General features: G+C 36.6%; 1 long non-coding RNA gene across 1 annotated transcript in view; it reads left to right on the top strand.

Moving 5' to 3' along the window:
• The window catches only part of LOC127474598 (uncharacterized), a 702,069-nt gene that overhangs the window by 604,911 nt on the left and 73,406 nt on the right, over positions 1–23,752 (top strand). The window lies entirely within an intron of this gene.

Genomic DNA, 23,752 nt, shown 5'->3' with positions numbered 1-23,752 from the left:
CTATAGATTATATCTGAGAAAGGGCCATTGTAAGACATTTTTGTTGATGCAAAGATGTCACATTTAAATGGACTAATGACAGAATGTGACTTATTTTGAGTAATGGCATAAAATTTTTGGCCATTAATTATTCTCATCATTTGAGGACACGACAGTAATTCTTTGATGCAAAAAGGATTTATTTCCTATATAGTGCAAAAGGAAGTATATAGTTTAGCATGCATGCCAATCTCTGAAGGACTGAAATACCTGTAGACTCATGACATTGTGAAAAAAATTGTTCTGTTTATACTGGTATATCATGTGGCATAGCTGTGAAATGAAGCACTGTTGTTCTTGAAAAAAAATTGTTGGATAAAAAAGATTATATATATAAGTTAAAAAAGTCATAAAAAGGTGGTCTTTTACTGGAAATTTTTCAGTACTGCTATTGAGAGCTGTACTTTCTGCCCAATAGGCCACTTGGTTTGAAACTTGAAGTGAAACAGGGCTGACATGTCTACTTCCTTCTCTTCCTGAATGTATTGTATGGCACTCACTAGAGGTTGGTGAATGCCACAAAATAAGTTTCCCACTACTCGGAATTTCCTTCTGTTCCATATCTTCTTTGATTCCCATTCTAATATTCACATACCATTTGCTAACTTTTAAAACACCCAAAAATCTAGTTTAGAATTTTGAAATCAGCTCCCAAATTTTGAGCTGCAAACATAAGCATTTATTTTTCACATTTGCTTTTCTTATCTCCATATGGAAGACAATGACACAGTGAAGTGCATTGAATTAACAGAAAAAGTAAACTTTCAAGAATGCAGAGGTCACCATTCTGTAAAAATGCTGCATGATTTCTCCATAGTCTGGAAGACAGTTAACATTAACACATCATCACAGTCTATTTGATAGTCTTTGCTATATTTTTGCCACACAAATACTTATATATACTTGACAGTCATTGTTTGATTTTCCAATCTGTGAAGCCAGACTTCTGAGACTCCATATTTTTGAAAGCTCTCTTTTATCACACTGTAATATAAAAATACTTTGGCTTTTATTCAACTCTGCCATTAGAAATTGCCTGGGTTAAACTTAATGTCCATGCTGCTTTCATAAGTGTGGGCACTTCAAGAAAACTGATAAAATCTTTATAGTTCTTCCCCAAGACAGTTGCAAGCACAGTGATCACGGGTGTACAGGGGCAGAGAAATGACAGAAAAAGAGGGTGCACCCTCTTGCTTTCCTCCATCATGTGAACTAATCTAAAAACTTCACCTGTAACAATGTACTGCCAGGTACACTTAATTTATATAGTCCCCTATGTTTACCAGACATCTAGAGCAGAACAGGTCTATTGTGAAGGATGACCCTTAGTAGCCTAAAAAAGGGATGGCACTAACTTAATTTAATAACTGACTTTTTCTGTGTGGAATTCCAATATCCAAAGATTTCTTTCAAATATTGGAAGCCAAATCTCTGTTTTTTTCTAAAAAGGAAATAAAATAAAAGATTATACACTTTTTTTTCACAACAACATATTTAGAATGAAGAAAATATGAGAATGGAAGTTTAAGAGTAAAACTCTGTGTTGGCTGCACTGCTAGAGACTCTGACTTCTCTAGCTAAGAAGGTCAGAGAAACCTCATTAAGCTTCAGATTCATAGTCCAGCACTGCTTATTACTATAGTGACTTTATAAGTGCAAGGCTGCATGTTTTGGGGTTTTTCTTTCCTTGAGCGCTTGTTCCAACTAGGATTACAGTTTTGTTGATATGACTTTATAGAGAAGATCAGACAGAAGAGCATTAGTGGATTACTGTAACTCTGGAGACCATATTTATTTGTGGAATTTCTGGAAACAGATCAAGCAGAGAACACAGACTATTGTTTGGGTACAGAGGAGTATGTGCTTTGGAGCTGCAAGGGAAGTTACCTTGCTTACCGCGTTCTTGAGTTCAGAAGAGTTAATCTCTTTTCTATTCTCTCATAAATTTATTTCCATAAAAGCAAGACAGGGTCACCTGTGCAAAAATGGTTAAAAAAAAAATTCAGAGGAACACCTGTTCTTTTTGAATGCTGAACAAGAAATATTAAACAAAACAGGTTTACCCTGAAACTTACTCTCTTTGTTTTCCAAAGTCTCTGTATCAACTAAGAGGTGTTTTTTTTTTCTGTCAAAACTTGCCAAGATTGCTTTTCTCCAGTCTCCTGTTATAATTGCTAAGAATAAAGATAGGAAGACAGAGAGAGAGACTATCAGTGGTGTATTCTTTCATCAAGCTAATGGTAATATGCCAAAAAGACTCAAATAAGCACCTGCTCTAGAAGAGACTTACTACTACAATGAACTACAAAGTACAGTTTACATTATGGTGTATTTAGAAGTTGCAACAGAGATCAGGTTAGGGCTGCTGACCATGAGTTCAAGAAGTCTACAGGATAAGTTTAAAAAAAGAAAGCAAAATTAGCAATATAGCAGTTGGAAAATGCTGTGCTGACTAGAGGAGTACCACACACAGAGAACCTACTTGGGCTAGGGAGAGAGATCTCAGTAAAGCACAGTGGCACGTGTGACCTATTGCCACACACTTCTGTTTTCATTAGAAGAGTACTGCTTTCATTTTTAACTGCTAACTTTTAAGTCACCATTTTATTCTGTTAAATAAATGAAGAAGATGATACTGCTCTAGGACTTCATGGAGCTTTTCCTTCTTTGATAGAAGTGTTATTGGGATGGGATCAACTCTTCCTGTTTAATGGAGGTAAAATCTGTCTGGGGATTGCATCAATTTGTTCCATAAGCAGTGCAAAAAACTGCTGAAACAGTTTGGGAGTCACAGTACGCAGGAAAATGGACAAACTCTTTGCATGCACAATTTTACCTATTTTCCAACATCAGAGGTGTTTGTTAAGAACAGTATACTGTATTGTTGTCTCCAAAATGGTAAACCCAGTCTTCCTGGTCAGTTGAAAAACGTGGATTTGGCTGTTTTGGAGCCAAATTATGATGGAAGGTCATATTGTTATTCTTCCACACGTTGTACTTCTCCTATCCTAATCATCAATGAGGGGAGCAGTTGAGGGTGTGTAATCTGAATGGACAAATTAGAGGCAAGAGGAATAACTCATATTTATAAAGCTTTGACTGCATCAGGGCCTGGGATGAACCATGAAACCCATACTGTGCTTATAGCTAGTTAATAATGCTTTTATTTCATTGCCTGCCTGCTCAAATAAATGTTGGTTTAATATTTTTGTATGCTGATTTTACTTGGAGCGCAGGATGCAGTAGTAACCAAGTCAATTTAACTTTGGGATTATATCTGTACATACTTGCTTAGCTGGCAACCTTTGTTGGTATACATACATCCTTCCTTTCCAATCTTTTTCTCCCCTAACAATCTTAAAAGTCTTTTTTTCCTGAATGTTTGATCTAGATAGTGATGAAATAGTTACCAGGCTGAGTAAAAGGCTGGAATAATTGTCTTTTCAGACAATTAGCCTTCTTCAGGGGGGAGGGTTAATTAACTTCTCTAGTTCCAGCGTAAAATAGCCTGCTATCTTACAGATTCATGTTTTTGAAGTGCTCGGAGCACTTGATATTGCAGGCTACTGTGTATTAAAAACTCTCAGTGAAGTCAGTAGGAACTGAAATACATTAGAGAGCTTAGAAATGCAATATTTGGGATACATTTAAGTTCTGAATGTTGAAATAAGCAACCTCAGTACAGGAGTTTAATACCCCACAGCTGCCTTCATTCTGTATCAGTGAGGATACATCCCTCTGTGAATCAGATTTGCTTCTATTATGTGTCACATAATAAAGAAAACACATGATCACATACATCAATATGGAGAACAGACACATTCCTTGCCTGCTTTACATGTAATTGCATTATTTTACCAATAGCCTATAATCTGTTTCACAGATCCTTATTTGCTGTAGTTTTCATATTTGCAGCTTTATTAGACCAAGATAATACAACAACTCTTAACATTTTAGTGTTTCCTAGGTTAGATTTCTGAGAAATCTAACATCTTGGAAACACAACTTTTCAAATGCAATAAAATCTCCAGAAACTATATAACCTTCTGTTTATTAGCAAATCAAGCAGAGAGCACATGGATGACATATTACTTTTCCCAAGTTCTTTTGCTAATTTTTTTTCCCAATCCTTTTTTTTCTGTCCTGCAAAAGTTGTACTGTTAGTGAAGGATAAGTTATTATTGATACTTATTTCTTAAGTTCTCAGAGAGGAAAGCAACAGTTTATCTACAGAAAAAGAACCCAGATCCTGGTCACAATGTCAGACTTGCATTCTGTGGTGGCATGTGCTGAAAAATTCTGCATAATCCTTGGTTGTAGAAAGGGAAAAGGAGTCTTCAAACTCACTATGTACTTTTTGGAATGGAAGGATTCCTATAGAAGTCTGAGAATGGAGAAATAATCAAGATAACTGCCTTATGCTCAATCTGTCAAAAATGTTCGTCTTTTTCAACTGAATCTTTTCACAGTGTTCTGCATGCTTTGAAATGGGTTCAGTTAATGCAAAAGGAAAATGCTGTTGAATGAATATGCTAGTTTGTGCTTGTGAGCAGTTCTTTCAACAGAATTTCACCAAACCTCCATTAACCACCTTTCAAAATTCATACTGTAGGCCTCTGAAAAAAGTCATTTGTTCAGGTTTCAGCAGTAAAAATAAATATATTCAATACAGAACATAGGCAGAAAATAATAAAAAGAAAAACTGTTTTCAGTCCAGTTGAATAGTTCATACTGTGTGTTTGCATTGTGGCAGAAGTTTAGGCAAAGAATACCTCTCATTAGGGACTAAGTGCCCTTTTAGTAAAAATTTCCACCTGCCTTCATTCCTTCATGCTTATCTCTTCGCAGACTTTGTCTATCCTGTGAAAGATCTTCCATGTTCTACCTGAACAGTTATCCTTACTACTCTGTAAGCATCTCTTCTCAAAATATCAATTAGCTTGACTATATTCTTATGTTTTGATCCATATATCCACAGATCTATACATATGCATATATATTCTAGCCTAGTGACCTTTTCTTGATGCTGTCACACGTTCTCAGGCTGTCCTGTGATTTTTAGGAGGACTATCTGATGCTACATTTATATATACACATATATAAACATATATATAACATATATATACATTTATATAAAATATATTCATGAAATGGATGTCAGGCAATCACAGACTGGTATGAAAATATGTGGGTTATGTAGTTTAACTTTATGGCAGTGCCCTGCCATAAAGTGGTGGCCAAAACTAAATGATGTTCTCCTGTGTAGGTTGGGGAAGGGCCTCCCAGGTCTGATGTTCTGGGAAAAGTAGCAGGGATGGCTGGTCCTTCCAGGCAATCATAGCAGACAATCAGAGTAGGAGGGAGGGAGTGACTGCTGGGGCAAATGGCTGGTGAGGTTGCTAGGAGGGAGGTAGGACTTCTGTCAGAAACTGGAGACGGTGCCATCGCTTCTTGCCTGTTTATCAGTGGTACCTGTACTACTGGCCAGCATACAGAAAAAAACAGTAGAATATTCAAAATGGTGAAAAGGTTTGAGGTCTTTTTTTCCCATTCTAAAAAATTGTACATTTTGGTTGAGCCTTGCAAGGTCTTCTTTACCGTGACACAGAATACATTATCACAAATGACTTTGCTGTCTCCATCTTCCGATAACTCCATAGGCTCTTCAGTGTTGAATATTGTTTTACTATGTTCAGGGTTAAATCAGAATAAGTTTCTTAAAGTAGTTATTTGTTATATTTGTTCCAGATATAAAATATATTTGTCACATGATGGGAAAAAAATTGAAGTCTACAATGATAGACCCTTCTGACATTTTTGTGGAAGTAGAAATATTTTAAAAATAATTCCTATTCTTTTGCAACATTTGCAATCAGTGATGCATGGAAGTAATGAAATTATCAACAAAAAAATGTGCTTATATATTTTGATCTTCCAAGCCTGTTTCACATTTACTTTGTTTGGTAAAAGGATAACTTGTATATAATTGTGTGTTTAGATTGCATACTATATTCTGTTGACCACCTCCTCCTCTAGAAAAAAATGTCCTGGAATTCTAAGACTAATCTCATTTCTGATTTCTGGATGTGATGCCATTAAAATTTACTCTTATTAAGCCAGCTGCAGAATCAGGGTTTATTAATCATCTAAATAAGCTCAGCTTTACAGGAAAAAAACCTAAAAATTATTTTAAGACAGTCCCCTCCTCAAATCCTACAAAAATGCAATTCTTTATAACTCCACTTCATCATCCATCTAACCAAAATTTAAAGCTGATCTAGCAAACTGCATACAACTGCTTCTGTTATGCAGTGTATTACCTCATTGTAATAAAGATATTAATGACAATAGAGATAACTACTTAGTGGAAAGTTTAGCACCTGGGCCCTTTGCTTTATCTTTTCAATAAATCTACCAATCTGCAAGATGAAATGACAAGGAAGAAGGGGTATATAATACAATACTTTCTAAGGTAGTATTTGGCTACTGGGATATTTATGTTCTAAACACAAATCTCATTCATGCCAGTACTATAACAGCAATCATAATCATAGAATCATAGAATCATAGAATCAGCTGGGTTGGAAAGGACCTCTGAGATCATCAAGTCCAACCCTTGATCCACTACCACCGTGGTTACTAGACCATGGCACTAAGTGCCACATCCATTTTCGAAATCTCAAAAGCATGCTAAAAGTCTGTTTTATGGGAAAGAACAAGAAAACATCAAGAAACACATACTGACAAACAGGTCTGTTCAGCGTGCCTGATCAGACCTAAAACAGAGAGGCATGATGAGCATGAAAATATTGGGTAGAGAGCTGCCTCAGACACACATCCTTTGCAGGTCTTCTCTATGAGGGTGGAAGCAAAGGTCTTGGAGCAGCACTAGCTTGCCTAACCCTGGATGGAGAGGTGAGACCTTCCTGGGCCTTCAGAATTGTTCCTCTCTCTCTTGTTATGAATAACACAGCTAATGGTCATACAACTTCATGTACCACTTGAAATGCCCAGAGGAACTGAAGTTTCTGGCTTTAGAGAAGTCTCTGACTAGAGTGATACCGATAAAAAAAAAATCTCTTGATTCTTAGGGTCAAATAAAAACCAAAATCCAGAAAAATTAAAGATAAGGGAGAGAAAGAAAGGAGGAACAAACTCCTGAGTACAGAACTCCAGGAGTGATACATCTGAGATTATATTGCTTTTTGTTCCATAACCCTGAGATAAACAGGACCATATCTACCAATCTGGTGTAAAAAGTAATTTATCTGTTACTCCAATTCCAATAAAGATATCTCAAGAGAAAAACAAACATGCCACTTACTTATCTCTGATCACTCCAGGTTTTTTTTTAGTTTCTCTAGCTCACATGAAAATAATAGAATAAACAAAAAATTCTTCATCATTATTTAAATAATTTTTAAGCTCCTTTTCATATATAGAACATAAAGAAAGGCATTCAGTAGAAAATTAATTGGAGAATAGATTGTTAAATTGTTGCAAAAATAATTAAAAAACTCTTCAAAATCCAGTCAACCACTCTTTATCTATTCTATAATTCTGAAAATGAAAGTAGTTTCTAATTTCAAGAATTCTCATGTGAGAATGTCCAGCTGGGCTTTTATTTAGATAAGCAATCTTTGTTCTATGATAAGGTAGTAAATAAACAAGTATTATAAATTTCCATCAAGTATATATCTGACATTTTAAACAAGCTTGAGTAGCCCCTACTGGGAATAATCAAATTTCTTAAACAATTAGACCTAGAAAGCAGTGCATTTTGGGCCAGTTTTAGTACACCTTGGGTAGTGGAATAAAACATTAGACTCAAGACCCAAGTGATTCCAGTCTACTGTGAAGTATAATAATGATCCTGAAAGGCACAATGCCTAGAGCAGATTATTGTCATTATAATTTAGAATTCATGCAGAAAAACAATAGAGTCTCACTAGGCTCCTTTGATAAGGGTTTGACATTACAATTAAAAAGTTAAATCCAGAAATCTACATTAATTCTGCAATAAAGTGTAAAGGCTTCATTCATTGTCACTTCTCTCTTGATATCAGCTTTGTTGTGTTTTTTGTTAAATAGAAAAGCTTCTGTTCTAGGCAATCACACAGGAGTTAGTTGAAAACTGGAGCAGAATCTGAAGTCTTGCACAGTCCTTTATGGAAGAATAGTTCAGATATATTTGTATTGTCAGTGCTTTTTAGTTCAAAAATAATGTTTCAATCAATGCAAATATAGTCAGCAAGCTCTTCCAGAACAGAATGCTTTGTGGGTCATTTAATTTATTGCCTTTGGCCAAAATTCTGGATGAAAACCCTAAAGTCCTGTCTTCAATATAATGCAAAAAGAAATAACAGTCAACTAACATTGTTTAGCTCTTCTCTGCAGGCCTACCAATAACATCTATGAGATCTTACATTGTTGCTGCAAGTGGATCCCAAGAAGTGGTTGAGGTGGTTACATCTTTACACATGCTGTAAAAGAGAGCAGCATAAACCTGTTATGAAATACTAAGAATAAAATATTTGTACAATTGTTACCTGTGCTTCCTAGCAAGCATACCAATTTGCATGCATGTAGTTTTCTACAGATTATAATTCTGAACTGAGGTGCAGGTTGATGGAGGACCTCTGTTTTCTTTAAGCTGACTTCCAGCCCAAAGAGCTCAGCAGCGTCTGCAAAGCAGGATGTTAAACACTGCAGAGCTGCTCCTGTGTGGGCGACAAGGGCGGCGTCATCAGCATAAAGCAGCTCCCGGACAAGATGGTTTAAGGTCTTGGTGTGGGCCTTCAGTTGCCTTAGATTGAATAGACTTCCATCAGTATGGTATTGAATGTAGATACCGTCCTGATCATAGAGGTCTGCTGTGGCCCTTTGGAGCATCATGCTAAAGAAGACAGTGAATAGGGTAGGAGCAAGAACGCAGCCTTGTTTCACACCATTGCAGATGCTGCTGAGCTCTTTGGGCTGGAAGTCAGCTTAAAGAAAACAGAGGTCCTCCATCAACTTGCTCCTCAGGAAGTCCCCCATCATCCCCACATCGCCATTGGCCAATCAGAGCTCAAATCAGTCCAACAGTTTAATTACCTTGGTAGCCTCATCTCCTCGGATGGTAAGATTGACGGAGAGATAGACAACAGGTTGGCAAAGGCATGTAGTGCTTTTGGAAGCCTCCACAAAAGAGTATGGCGTAATAAACACTTGAAGAAAAGCACCAAGATCAGTGTTTACAGAACCATAGTGTTGTCTACTCTCTTATATGGTTCCGAATCATGGGTCATCTACCGCCACCACCTGCGTCTCCTAGAACACTTCCATCAACGCTGCCTCCGTTCAATCCTAAACATCCACTGCTCAGGTTATGTGACCAATACATCTGTTCTAGAGCAAGCAGCTGTCACAAGTATTGAGGTCATGCTGACTTCCAGCATGGGCTCCTCCATGGGCTGCAGGTGGGTCTCTGCACCCTGATGGTCCTCCATGGGCTGCAGGGGCACAGCTGCTCCACCATGGGCTGCACCACGGGCTGCAGGGGCCTCAGGTCTGGCACCTGGAGCATCTCCTGCCCCTCCTTCTGCACTGACCTTGGTGTCTACCTTGTTATTCCCATGTTCTCACTCTTCCCTGGTTGGAATTCTTTCCATGCAACAACCTTCTATTCTTAAATATGTTATCACAGAGGTGTTACTATCACTCCCGATGGGCTCAGCCAGCTGCAGGAAGTCCATCCTGGAGCCGGCTGGCACTGGCTCCCCAGGACAGGGAAAGCTTCTAGCAGCTTCTAACAGAAGCCACCCCTGTAGCCCCACCCCTACTACCAAAACCCAGCCACACAAACCCACTACACTCATATTTTTAAAAAAAGACAGTCTATTACGTATCTCCAAACACTGCAGTGAGAAATTAATATCAGATTTCTTGACTGCAGCGTCTGAACCATATAGATTTCCTAGCTTAACTTGGTGAAAACACACCCTCATTCATCCATGTCAACAAACAACTGTCAGCATTGCTTCTACTTTGGTTAGAGAATGGTACTGTCTCTCTACTAAATTATCTTCTATTCATTAATGAGAGAATTTACAGAAAGAAAGGTTTTATATGTATATTTGTAGTCACCATTTTAGTGAGGTCAAATTTTTAGAGCTTGAAGAAAGCAGTTTTAATTGAAATGACAAGTGCATTTAGGTAGTCTCTCTGAGATTTAGTATATCAATTTGGAAAATGCCTGAACTGTAAGAATGTTGTCCTCTATTTTTTTATTTACGTGAGGGGTGTGTTGCAAGTTGAAGTTTTCCTATCTAAAGCAATGGTCTTTCACTTTGTAAAAAGCATTAGGAAAATGCATCTTGCAAGAAACACTGCAAGGAGAAAATACTTGATTCTGCTATTTGCAAACACTTATAGGATCAAGCCCATAGGCAACAAATAGAAATATGCTTTTGAGATTTTTGTTTTTAAAATTATTTATGAAGAAAATACCAGCAATCAGTTTCGGATTTCCCTACCACTGTCATTTTATATATATATGTTCAAAATTGAACCTATAAACAAAAAGTATTGTTTGAACTAAATAGCAAAGTTTCGTAATTCTTATTGTTATGTATAGTTTGTACTCTATAATATTAACACTGGAAATTTGTATAGTCCATTTAAATCTACATTGTCTTGCAATGCCACAGAGATAGTGTTGCCTTGCACATCAGAAACTAAATACAACCACTGTCAGCACAGTGGACCAAGTAAAGTAATCAAGGACTCCTGGAACTTACCTAAAAGATTCAGTTCGGTGACTTGTGACAACCAACTTAAAAAACCAAAAGTATAAATTGCCTCTCAAGCTGTAAATCAAACCTTAGCCTTCCACATTCCTCCAACTCCAGAGCAGGAGCTTGGTTTATTTCTAAAGCTAAAGAATGCAAAACCTACCTGTCCTTTAGGACTTCAAGAGTACTGCCAGGATTTAGTCTACTAGTATTCAACCATGACACATTCCCCACGGGGAAGTGTGTGTGTGTGTGTATATATATATATATATATATATATATATATATATGAATCAGTACTATTCAGAAAAAGAATTGTTTCCAGGCCAAATATTGGAAACTGGAATGTACTGCAAACTTGAGACTTTTCACTGTAGTCTGTGAGTCCTAGTCAGAAAACTTTGAAGCAGAACGAACTTGGCATCAGGAAAAATGTCTTTATGGAAGCTTCTGAACTGAGGGGCATTAATTATCTGTGATCAGCCCCACCAAATTCATCTATAGTGAAATGCCTCCTGCCTAACTTCAGTCTTTTCCTGCAGGCTCTGCTTCACCTCAGGTAAACCAAAGCTTGGAGGAAATATTGCCTATCTCAGCCTGGGATGCAGTTTGGACTCAGCAAAAAACTGAAATTGAGCCCTGGAGCTGGGAGACAGTCCTGTGAAGAGCAGCCTGTGAAAATAGTACCCTCTCCACGTTATTATACCTTTGTGTCAGGTGGTTTATAAAGTTTGAGCACACATTACCATACCGATAGGTATTTCTCCCACCATTCCTCAATTCACTTTTTCTTCAGTCCACTAAAAGAGTAGGTTCTGCTTCAGTGTTCAGAGCTGGATCCAACGTATTGCAGAAGATGAAGTGGTCAGATGTGGATTTTGCCTTTTTTGATACAAGCAAATCACTACCAGCATTGCACAGCTGTTACCGCATAGCCTATGAAAGCAAGTTATGGTCAATTTAGCTTTCTTTATGCAGTAAAATTGCAAATGGAGTTTAGCATTCTGAAATAAGATTCTTGGTAACAAGTGGTTTGATATATGGACCAAGAGGCAAAGCTTGATTTTTTTTCTGCTATATGGAACAGAAGGGGCTGGAAGTCCTTTTTTTTGGCGTTTGGCTTGTAGGCTTAGCAAATTAGCAATAACTGATGAGGACTAAAAGTATACAGAAAGTAGTTCTGCAGCGACCTTTCCTATCATATTTTCATTTTACTAGTGGTCAACAAATATAAACATAAAGTAGACTTTTGCAAGAAAAAATTTTCAGTAGTGTTGGAACTTTTATTTTCATTGGCAAATACTCAGAGCTAGTCAAATCTTCACCAAGATAAATTTTTAGTATTTCACTTGCATGTAAGGACTTAAAAAGAATATATACCTGATTGTTAAAACTCAGTTAAACTAAAGGATTGAGGTTTTTTCCCTGAAAGAAAGGGATCACAGCTGGTATTCTAATACTGATTTTATTATTTTCTAAAGAAATGCACTTTCTTGAATTTCTGAAATTACAATTTATTTATTTATGGGGAATTTTTTGTTTGGTTGGTTTTTTTCACATTTCAGCTGAGTGAGAAAGCTTTATTTATCCCAGGAAGATGAAGAGCTGGACTAACATAATTTCATTGCTACAGTAGTATTTGCTATCCTTCAATGATCTGTATCAACCCTTCTGTTCTTTTCTTTTTACTTAGTACTGCAGCAGTGGTTGCTATTAACATGGACATGTGATTTTCTGGGGCCATTCACCTGAGACAACAAAGTGGACATCTGAATCAATGCAGTAGAAGGCTTTGTTTCAGGGTTTTTTTCCTGTCATAAAAATATTCTGTAGCGTCTTCTGTTTGAAGTCATTGCCTAGATGTGCCTTCTGCTGCTGTGGTAGTTGTCTCTGCTGCTGTGTCTGAGTTACCAGATAGAAGGTCTTAAAGATTATACATCCGTATATCTCACTACCAGCATCCAGCTTAGTACATGTGAGGTTTAACAAGGTCTGCATGAATCTCTCTATCCCCAGGTTTTCTGCTTCTGAAAGTTCCAGACATAAAGCAACACCCAGAAAAGTTGACCTAAAATCAGATCTCAAACTCTGTGTTTCTCCTTCAGAATACGTCTCTTTTTTTGCCATCTTCCAATATGGTGTCTAGTCAGGAACAAGTAATATCTGTTCATTTAGTGTCTTTCATAATTTACACCATAACATTATTTTTAAATTCTTCAGATGACATAAAAAAATAATCTTAAGGATAAGGAATAGAACAAAAAATGGAAAACATCAAGTATGATGGTGGTACTCATCAGTTTTCCATCACAGATCTGTACTGCACAGAAACACTTCCTTTCACCACAAAAAAGACATGAAGAGAACTAGGAAATTTGTGGAGGGTTGTAATAGATGACCAAAGGTGTAGAATCACATCAAGAGAAAACTTCATGACCTCAGCCTAGAATGACCCATCAGCCTCAGAAAAGTGAAAACAATGAGAATGTTTGAAATAGCATTGTATGTGATTACACTGTTGGTTTTTCTTGTGTTTAGAGTCAAACTCCTGATTATCAGCATTTCCTGCATTTGACAACATTTAGCAAAGGTGCTGCTATTCCTGTTTCCAGGGCCAGCCAGTAGCAGGACTGAATGTGAAATTTAGAGGGGCAGACACATGTGCATGTGTGCACACGCACATTAATGCATGCACACGGAGGACTCAAGCTCTCTAAGCATACAGGCAACTCAGCCTACAGTTGCTGTCATTTAGACTTTCCAACACATGCACAAACAGGAAAGAGAGTGACATTACAAAGCAAAAGTTGTGAGGCTCATTCATACAAGTGTACTGACCAGCCACTTGCTTACATGCAAAAGGCCTCGCCCCCTTCTCTTCATTTTTCATAGTTGTACTTCTCCTTCATCAGCCTTGATCCTTCCTGTCTCCATCCTTGTCTCCTCCCAAATAAACAATGCATATGAAATTGTCTGGGCTTTTTCCAGTCATCTTAGTTTTGCTACACTCTTATCCAAATTTGTTATTACTGATGCTCTTACCTAGATCATCTCAGCCTTACCTCATATTACCAATATGGTTACTTAGGTGCTCCTCCCCCAAAGATTCCCAGTACTCCTCATGATTATCTGTGAATCTTGGCAGTTTCTCATGCACTTCCTCCTTAGCCATCTGTGCAATTCAGCCACTCCTCACAGCACTAGCTGTAACTTTTGCCAGCTTCTCACTGTGTTATTTGTGGTGTTCAGCAATTTCTCATGTCACATTCTGTAGTTTCTCAGTGTCTGTTCAGATAGTTAAACTTCATGCCAGGACTGCATATCTTAACAGTCAGCACCAACCGTTCCGCTTTATGGTTCTGCTCCTACCGAATGACATTGCTTAGTAACACTGGTGCAGCTGCTACAATCATTAAGTGCCAAGGGAAAAGAAAAGAGAGAATGATTATTCTCATAGTACACTCTTACACCTATATCCATTGAGGGTGGTAAGTAGCATGTTCAGCAGTTCACTAGAGAGCAAAGCAACTTTTCCATGAAAATTACTTTGACTGAAGGGGTAGGTGTGCGGGAACTTAAGAAATGCACGCAAAGGCATTACATATGTGTTTGAGGTGAAAAGTACTTTAAATTGTCAGTGCTAAAAGAGAGTAGTTATGAAATTCTTAGCTACAAAAGAGTTCCTCCTGACCAAATTGCAATAAATAAAAAAATGTTTTCCCATCATTATTAAACCTGAAATAATTGGGTAAGCTCTTTAAGAGCTTGCAAATGTGTTTAAATGGAAAAGAGGAAGGGAGGTTTAACACGTTAACATTCTCTGGTACAAATTTGTGTGATTCACAACATAATAAGACATCTAGGTATAGCCACACATAGATCTATATGTGAGCTAGAAACATTACTGAACTGCCTTAATGACCATATCTAGTGATGTTCTTAATCCTCCAGAATACCCTGTGTTTTCTACACAGAGAACAGAGAGAAGTGTGCCTTCATTGGAGTCTGCATGACATCCAACAGATCTTGTAAAAGCCTCAGATGCCCTAGGATGAATGGAATTGCATTCATGGTTTATGTGTAGGTAATTTAGTGCTGTCCTGTCTAAAAAGACAGCTTGTTCAGTGGACACCTATTCATTACAGTAGGTGGTGAAATAAACCCTCACCAAACAGTAAATATTAAAATATTCATGCTATATGCCATGAAAAATATATTTTTGGGTTAGTTGTGCCATTAAGCCCAACTATACAACCAAGATCTGATGATAGTCTGCCTCTCTATGCACAGACTCTTATATTTTACTGCTAGATCCTCTGCATCACTTTTTTTTGTGCCAGTCAGTATTCCACTTTCATTTGGGAAAATCCTCATTACTCTATGTCTAATGCAAAGTGAGAACATGAATGGATATATTACTATGTAAAATGAAGTACGATAATTCAAATTTTCATGTAGCACAAAGCATATTTATTATGATCTAATTGCATGACTTCTGAGCTAAAGATTTTTTGACAAGCTCTTCTCTTTTGTTGCTGAAGTCAGTAGTTACAACAAGAAAAGGTTTAATTTATGAATATGTATTAATGCCACATTTCTACCAGATTCGTTCGGTCTCTTCTGAAAAGAGAAAACAGTGCAGGAAAATTCCCAGCTACAGAAAAAATTTATTGTGAAATAACATCTAGATTTTTTTTTTTTAAGTATATTTCTCACTGAGTTCCTTAGTAACTATCTTTAGAGCTAATAGTTATTGGAGAACAAGTCTGATCGTTACTTGAGAATCTGTTCTGTAACAGCTTTTCTCTACCAGCCACCAATCTATGTAGGCTTACAGGAGGCTGGAGCTATATCTTCTCTTACTAGACCTGAACAACCTGCAAATTTTCAAGGAGAAGCTTTGTCACAGAGTATTTATTACCACATGCCATTTCTAAATTTCTGAAGAGATGAAGACAACATATTTTAATGATTTTCTAATACTCAGTGCCTAAAATAATTCTCATTGTTGGTCATAAATGTAATGAATTCTATGCACTGTAAATAGTCACAAGCATTAAAGTGTGCTCTCATATTTCAAGAATATAAAATGAGATGGCAACATGGGAAGAATTGAAATATTTTAGTAGCTTCATGGTAATTTGCAACTCAAACTAAAATCAAAACATCAAAACCAGAAAAAGAAGGGCAGACTTAACTGAATTACAAATTGAATTTTTAAAGATTTCCATAGACTCTCTTAGCAAAAATGAAAAATTCTGCTATGTCTAAGATAGAACATGAGAAAGGGATGATGAATACTTGATGGATTATTGACATGACTACAATACAAATATGTTTCTACATAGTATATTGTACCTCCACAGAAAAAAAACCCTGAAAATCATAACATCATTGCAGCATTTGTTCTTTTCTGAACTTGTGAAGGTATGTTTTAAGGCCTTCATTCTGTTTTCAACTAGGAAACCTCCCACCACTTTAAGAAGAAAAAGACTTCCTACTGTCTTAAGAAGAAAAGCACACAAATAAAAATTAGACAAGGGAATCAGGGCTGTATATATAAACAAGAATTTTGCAATTTACCTTCCTGAAACTGGACTAAACACATTCTCTTCCATAGTGTAAATAAGGAGAGGGTCTGGGGAAAGAAGACAAAAATCCAGACAAAGCAAGCACAGAACAGGGAATATGCCTCATCTTCATACTGCACAATGGAAATTCTAAGAAGATGATAATTAACATGGTAATAAAGATAAATTAAGTTTATGGAGAACACTAGGTTGAACCTGGGTTTTCTCTTCTTTTCCCTTTGTAAATTAACAGCAGCAATGGTCTATTACTAGACAGGATGTAGCTGTTGACTCCTTCAGAAGAATTTCCACACAGCAGGGGAATCACCAGCTGGCATTCTGACCTAAGGAGACCAAATATGTGGATGAAAGAAGGAGGCATGTGGAGGTATCAGGGATGAGAGGATTTAGGAAACTACTATACCTCTTTCTTTTCAGTTCACAGAAACAGCTGACTCCCTTGATAGGTATAATAATCACTTGATAGGACAATAATGACTGAAATTATTGTATCTAGAACAATACCATAAAACTTAGATGTGGATGAATGTGTAAAATGACACTTATTCATTAACATTAAAATAAAAAATTGCCCATTTTCTTTTGATGAATCAGCAATAACAGCCAATTATTGTTTAGAAGTCGACACGCTACTCTGCCTAAGAACATATTATAAATTTAGTGTTGCCTTATTAGACACACTGTTTTACTTGTTAATCAGTTTGTTTACAGAGAGCAAGATTTCGTACTTTACAGTGCCATCTTCACCATTATAGCCTTGTAAAAAACATATGGACATTTCCTTCATCTCATTGGGTGCAGGACTTTTCAGCTGAAGTAAACAAGGGGATTGTTAAATGAGTGCTGTCTTTCTCACAGAAACTGCATTACATCAGTATTTAAATTCATTAAGACTTGGCATCTTTTATTTAATTCTAATAAAATGAGAAAGTACTACATAACATCTCATAACAGCTCCAACAATAGCAATTCACTTGGACTTAATTTCAAACTGTTGAAGATCCATAATTCATTTTTATTTCCTCAAAAGTTGTTTTACAGTGATTTTCTTCCCATTGTTACTATTTAATTCCCAGAAGAATTATTTGTCTGTAGAGTAATTTATATCTCAGTTTCATAACCTCACTACTCAAATGAACACTTAAAAACTTGAAGAAAAAAAGCTACATGCATAGTACTAAAACCTGTTTCCTATAGAATCCTTTTTCATTATATCTTCTGCTTTTCCTAAGGTCTTTATTAGAGTGAAATTAAAATTATCCAGCTGTCATATTCAGTGATTATTTTTGTATGCTAGTAGTCCTCTTACTGAAAAAAACTCATCCCTACAGTACATGGTTCTGAATAATTTTTTTAAACTTTTCTCTTTATGGGTAATGATGATATACCAAAATATACCTCTTCTCCAAAAGCTAAAGTGTGCTACAGTCCTGTCCATACCTGTATTTACACAAATTTAAATCATGCAGAAAAGTGTGTTTTCCTCTACAGAATCCCTTATGATGGGAAGCCAATTTTATATTTATCTAGTCAACAAGTTTGCGACGTTCTACATAGTACTTTACAAATAATCTTGACTAAGAAATCTGAAGACTCTTGCTGATGACACTGTCTATGAGCAATAAAATGACATAATTTAGACTCTCTCTCTGAGAGAACAGGGCATTCCTAGTGGGGTGAACACAATGTCAAAAGGATTCGTACTCTGTGTAGTGATATTCAGAAAAATAGATTACAGTGCAAGGTGGGTTTATGGTGTATTCTAAAAACACATCATATGGCCATCAAACTCAAGTGTTCTGGACCTGAAGTAACGTAGATGAAGTCAGCAAAAAAGCACTTAGGTCTTAGACTGAGACAACCAGTAGAGTCTGAGGGATGTATGGAAAAAGGAGCTCCTGATAAGTTTAAGAATGATTTTTGTTCATCTTATTATCTCAATGATATTCATCTGTAGAGCTTCCTCAGAAATCCTTCAGAAACTTGAAGCTGAAAGGTTTTTTTTATTTTTCCTTTACTTATTAAACTAACTGTCTTTCAACCCATGAGTTTTCTTGGTTTTCCTCTTCCTATTCTCCTCCTTGGCCTCTGGGGCAGGGCAGGGTAATGGAGTGGCTGTGGGGGGCCTTAAAATACTAGCTCAGGTCAACCCACCCTGCCAAATCAATAACATATGTTTCTGCAGCTTCCCACTTACGTATCTGCAAGTCCATGTGTGTGCACACAATCTTATCTTAGTAGCAGAGCTCCATTCTTGAGCAGGAAATCTGTACCAGAGTGAGTGGACCTGACTTACCTTTTCAGGAAAAAATGGGAGTTTACATATCAGCCGAGTCTAAATCTACAGGCTTATTAAAAATATATATCTATGAGGAGCAGAAAGAGAAAAAATACGTGATTTGCATAATTCCAATGTCTGTTCTTATAGTCCAATAGTGTATTAAGAATTCTTTAATAAGGAAAATTAATTAATGCTATAAATAAATCCTTCTTTTTTCTATAAATTTAGCTACAGAAGTGCTGCAGGTCAGTGTTAGCTCTCAGGCCCGTATGTTTGATTTGATATTATGGAGCAATAGATATCTAAACCCCTCTATATACCTGTCAGAATAGAAAATAAAAGAAAGAGAAATTTTAAAATCTGAAATAATTTGTGTTAGTAAAGGAAAAAAAAGTTTGTTGCCTTTTCCTGCCTGCATGCTTCTGTTCAGCTTTGTGCCGTACCTTTTCTTTACCTTATAAGCATCAAAGTCGAGGTCAGGCTTCATCTAGTTATTAGAAAGACTGAATTGCAGTAGATGACATTGCCCTTCTTTTCCCCCTAAATAGTCTGGGGTTCCAGGACTGAAGCCTAACAAAATGCAGCAAAGTAAATAGCTTATAAGTTCATTACTGGATTTGGATTGCTCTGAAGCACTGTGTTTAGATGCCCCTGAGGAGGTCGGTTGCTCAGTATCAGTCATTCACTCTCTAGCAGTGCTGCTTCAGAAAGTTGTTTTGTCTTGGTCTCAATCTGCAACTAATACAATTTTTAGGGACAAAAAGTTGTTTTTTAATCTTATTTCTTCTTTGAAATTAGATTGTCGTTGGGAGAGGATATAAGCTAACTACATTATCAATGACATTTTCCTCCCTTTTACCTATTTCATCCATGCAACTCCTTCATGGTATTTTCCATATACACTGTTTCTCAATCATCTAGGCATGTAATTGCTTGGTAGCACTTGTCAATGGGAAACAAACATAATTTTTTCTGCAGTTTACGAGAATTAGAAGCAGGAGTCCTAGTAAGTCCCTTATAGACGTGTAGGTGGGGCACAGGAACCCAGAAAATGGGAAAACCTGCTTTAAAAAAAGTAATGAGTTCTGTTTCTGCAAGGGCAACAGACATTGAGAAATAGGCTCCTTGAACTCTATGGATACTGTCTCAGGTACTTGTGAACATGTGAAATGAAGCTCAGTCCCTAACAGAAGTCAGAAAATTGGATTTTGCTGTCTAATTTTACAGAATGTCAGTAAGTCATTACTTTTCACATATGAATTACAGTTTTCTATACTGTAACTGTCTTCTGCTTATTAAGTAGATTGTGGAAACTAGGAATTAGCGAAGTAGTGCAGATAAGAAAGGACAGGATGTCTATGTTCTTACTAACACACATAATCCTAAAGTTACTGTAACTCTGTCTGTTGTAAAAGGCAATTTGACTGCCTTCCTTTGTCAAAGGTTGGCCAATATCTTGTTCAGGCAAAGGTCATCTGACCTTTCAACAAAACATAAGCAGGTAGATCACTTCACTGCTTGTCTTCTGTGCCCATAGCATAAGATGTAAGAAACTCCCCAGATAAATGCAGTCTGGAAAAAAACAGCATTTAGATTCCCTCAAAATCAGATTTTGTTTAAAAAACTTACTTTTGTGAAAGATTACCATTTTTCCACATAAAACTGCTAGCTTTTCAAAGAACAAATTAATACAGTTCATTTCTTTATATATGCATTTTATCAGTTTATGTGGACACTTGCACAAATGTGTCTTCTGTTTGGTTTGCTGAATCACATCCTAAATGACATGGAGTAAACCAGCTGGGACATGGAGTAAAGAAGCTGAGAAGGACATGAAAATGAGAATGAAGAACATAATAAAAATTAGAGGGAACTGAAGACTTTTGTCAGACTTGAGGAATTTAATTATTAGCACAGCAATTTATATCCTTATATTGTAGGAAATAAGCCAATCTCTTGATAAGCAGATTTAGAAAGAAAGAACATACTGTCCTACACTGATTTTTCAAACATTTTTCATTGTAGAAGGGTTTTTTGCTTCTTCTCAGGCATCTGGTACTGGCCACGATTAGATAGGTTGGCTGGAAAGGACAAATTAACTAAATTCAGCTGGCAGTTCTTACATTTCTATGACATCTGGTGTTTCTGCCATGTTACTGATTTGTCATTTTGACAAATTGTGTTACATCATGTGATAATAACTAGCAGCATCATAAAATGTAAGTGATGTAATCTGAAGTGACTCCAACAATTTAAAACAATCTGTTATTTTGTTTCATCTGCCTGTTACCAATTTAGAAAGCAGGGAGGAATAAAAAAAGAGGTTAAGTCCAAATCTAACCTCCAAAATACATTATTGTTTCTACTATGACAGATTTACTTCTATAAATACAAATGTGAGTTACAAGCCATGAATGGTGATTTAAGGATATCTATACAGCATGTAAAATCCTTTATGGAGCAAAGAACTGGAAGAAATTAATTTCTTGGCAGCATAAAATTATCATGACTATATTCACTAATTTCATTTTGGTTCATGATCTGATTCAAAGCAGAGAATGAGATTAGATGTTTCTCTGAACACCAAACACATGATTTAAACTGATTCAAAACTGATTATATTGAGGGATTTTTAAGTCCAGTAGCTAGTGTCCTGGGATGAAAATGTATTAAGAATGAAGACATTAAGCGAAAGAACTTGTATTTTAATTACAAACATGTAATATGATAGTTAAAGAAAAGCTAATTAACCTTTATTTGCCAAAGTGTTCTTTTTTTGCTATGACCTATTTGGAATACATTTGAAGATTCATATTCCCTTATTTGCCCTGTTGTGGATTTTTAAGCAGTCGATTGATTTAGAACTGGTTTTAGTGGTAAAATACATTCAGAAATATCAAGGTACATTATGCATGAAAATGACTGTAGACATGTCATCATTCAGATTATTCTGCCTTTCTATAGCAGACTTAGGAGTGGTTTTCTTGGAAGGATGTAGTTGAAATGGAAAGGAGTGACTTTGGCTTCTATAGTGAGTGGTCAACAGCTGAGCTGTAAAATAAACCTAATTTTATTGCAGTTGTATCTATCACATTTATGAGAATATGGAGACTCACTGATCATGTTTTGTATCAAACCACTTTCTAAGTAGGAAGCATGGGAAAATCCACCCCTATTATTATAAGTCAGTGATATGATCTAATATTTGAAACAGTCTGACTGGAGAAGAAAAATTTAACTTTCTGAGAAATATGGAAGTTCTCACAATTGCACATTTGTTTATTGATCAGAACAAAATCTAGACAATTTGCATGTTAATGAAATTATACATGTTCTTGATAATTTGGCAGTCTTACAGAATTAGAAACTCTGACATTTCTAGACAAAAAATGTATTTGTTAAAGCACTATTTTTGTAGTAGTTTTGCACATCCTGAATGAATATTGTAACCAGTGAAACACTGAGTATGTAAAAGAATACTTCTATAAATATTTTGAATTTTGTTCTCCATTTTCTCTTCTTCTACAAAAAATCATTACATATATTAAAAAAATATTAATTTATTAGATACTTTGTTTTTTGTTTGTGCAAGGTTAGGGTAAGTATGATTGTGTAAAAACATTGCAAGAAAAAAAAGGTAAAAAATTACTGAGGTCTATCCAAAGGGCAAAAATTCCAATGAGATAAAAAAGTTATTTTAAAGGTATTAGCATGTGTTTGGGATGTGGACGTGACAGGGAAACAGTAGAAGAAGAGATCAGTGTTCTCTCCCAGTGCTTTCCTGGAATTTTAGGAACATTTAAGTGTTGTTCATTTCATGTTACGTAAAGATGTATGGATATTTCTGTATTTACTTTACAAAAAACTACTGTCAGTCTAAACAAGTATTGTGGAAAAATGGCTGGGAACTCCATGGAAAGATAACCAGAGATAAAGTTAGAGGAAACTGACAAGTTATATTCACATCCTCACAGAAGTTATAACAGTACGGAAATTATGGGGTAAAATGCAGCTGCTACTCCCTCGATGGAATGCAGTTGGCATGTTCCATGATGATTCTCCACACAATAGTAACCACTTGCTGAAAGGAATGGAATGGAGTGTGGAGTGGAGTGGAGACACCATGGCCAGGCTCTGTGGAAATCCCTGCAGGGAGGGAAACTCAGTGGTACTTTGCAGCTGATAACCCACATAGCACCCGTCAACCAAGGTAGATAGGAGATGTCCTGCTGCTGAGCTAACAACTGTGGCAAATTCTCTCTCCTAGAATGAACTTGGTTCATTAAAGCCTAATTATAATATTAACACACACCTCCATCCCAAAGTTATCCACCTCCAAGGTATGACCACTCCCCCCGGGCACATGCTCTATATTTTTTTGACTGTATCTTTAAAAGCAAAGTGAGAGAATTTTACACCAAGCAGTAACAAAGGTATTTAGGACTAAAGTCACTCAAGTTCCACCTAAACATAAAGCAGTAGTATAAAAGTAAGTTGAGAATGGAGGAAAAGTTAGGGAAGACCACCGTAACTGCTGGGATCAGGCTGTAGGAAGCCTGTTGAGTAAGAACTGCACTCTACACGCACTGAATACTTCTATTGGGGTTGCAGCATGTCTGTGTATTGTTTTAAATACATCTTTGCAATCAGATACTATCACCAGCAATCTTTGAACCTTAACCTATCACAATTTTGTATTAATAAAGAGTGTTGTTCTGCAAACTGTTCGAGGGAGTCCTTTGCAGACACTGGTAGTTGCCAGCAGCGCGTAACACACTCAGATGAAGTGGGAAGACCCACTGAGGGGTCTCCCTTACGCTGTTGGCTGAGCCCCCTGAAATAGGTAGTCAAATCGCCCTCCAATACAGCAGGACTGTTCGGGTCTCCATAACAGGACAAGGTTGGGCACAAGGGTCTCATATTTCCTGGGGCACTGACTGACAAACAAATCACTGAGGGTCAAGGAAATTTCCCCTTTTCATGTGATAAGTGTTTCACTAAAAGTAATATTCTGGAACATTTTTTAGGGACATATATTTCCCTACAGAATTTGGAAAGTTAAGTTC

The sequence above is a fragment of the Manacus candei genome, unplaced genomic scaffold (genome assembly GCF_025592945.1).
Source record: "Manacus candei isolate 608988 ecotype Guabito, Panama unplaced genomic scaffold, ASM2559294v1 h1tg000043l, whole genome shotgun sequence".
Lineage (NCBI taxonomy): Eukaryota > Metazoa > Chordata > Aves > Passeriformes > Pipridae > Manacus > Manacus candei.
The sequence above is the reverse complement of the archived record's forward strand: the minus strand, read 5'-3'. Positions and strand labels throughout refer to the sequence as shown.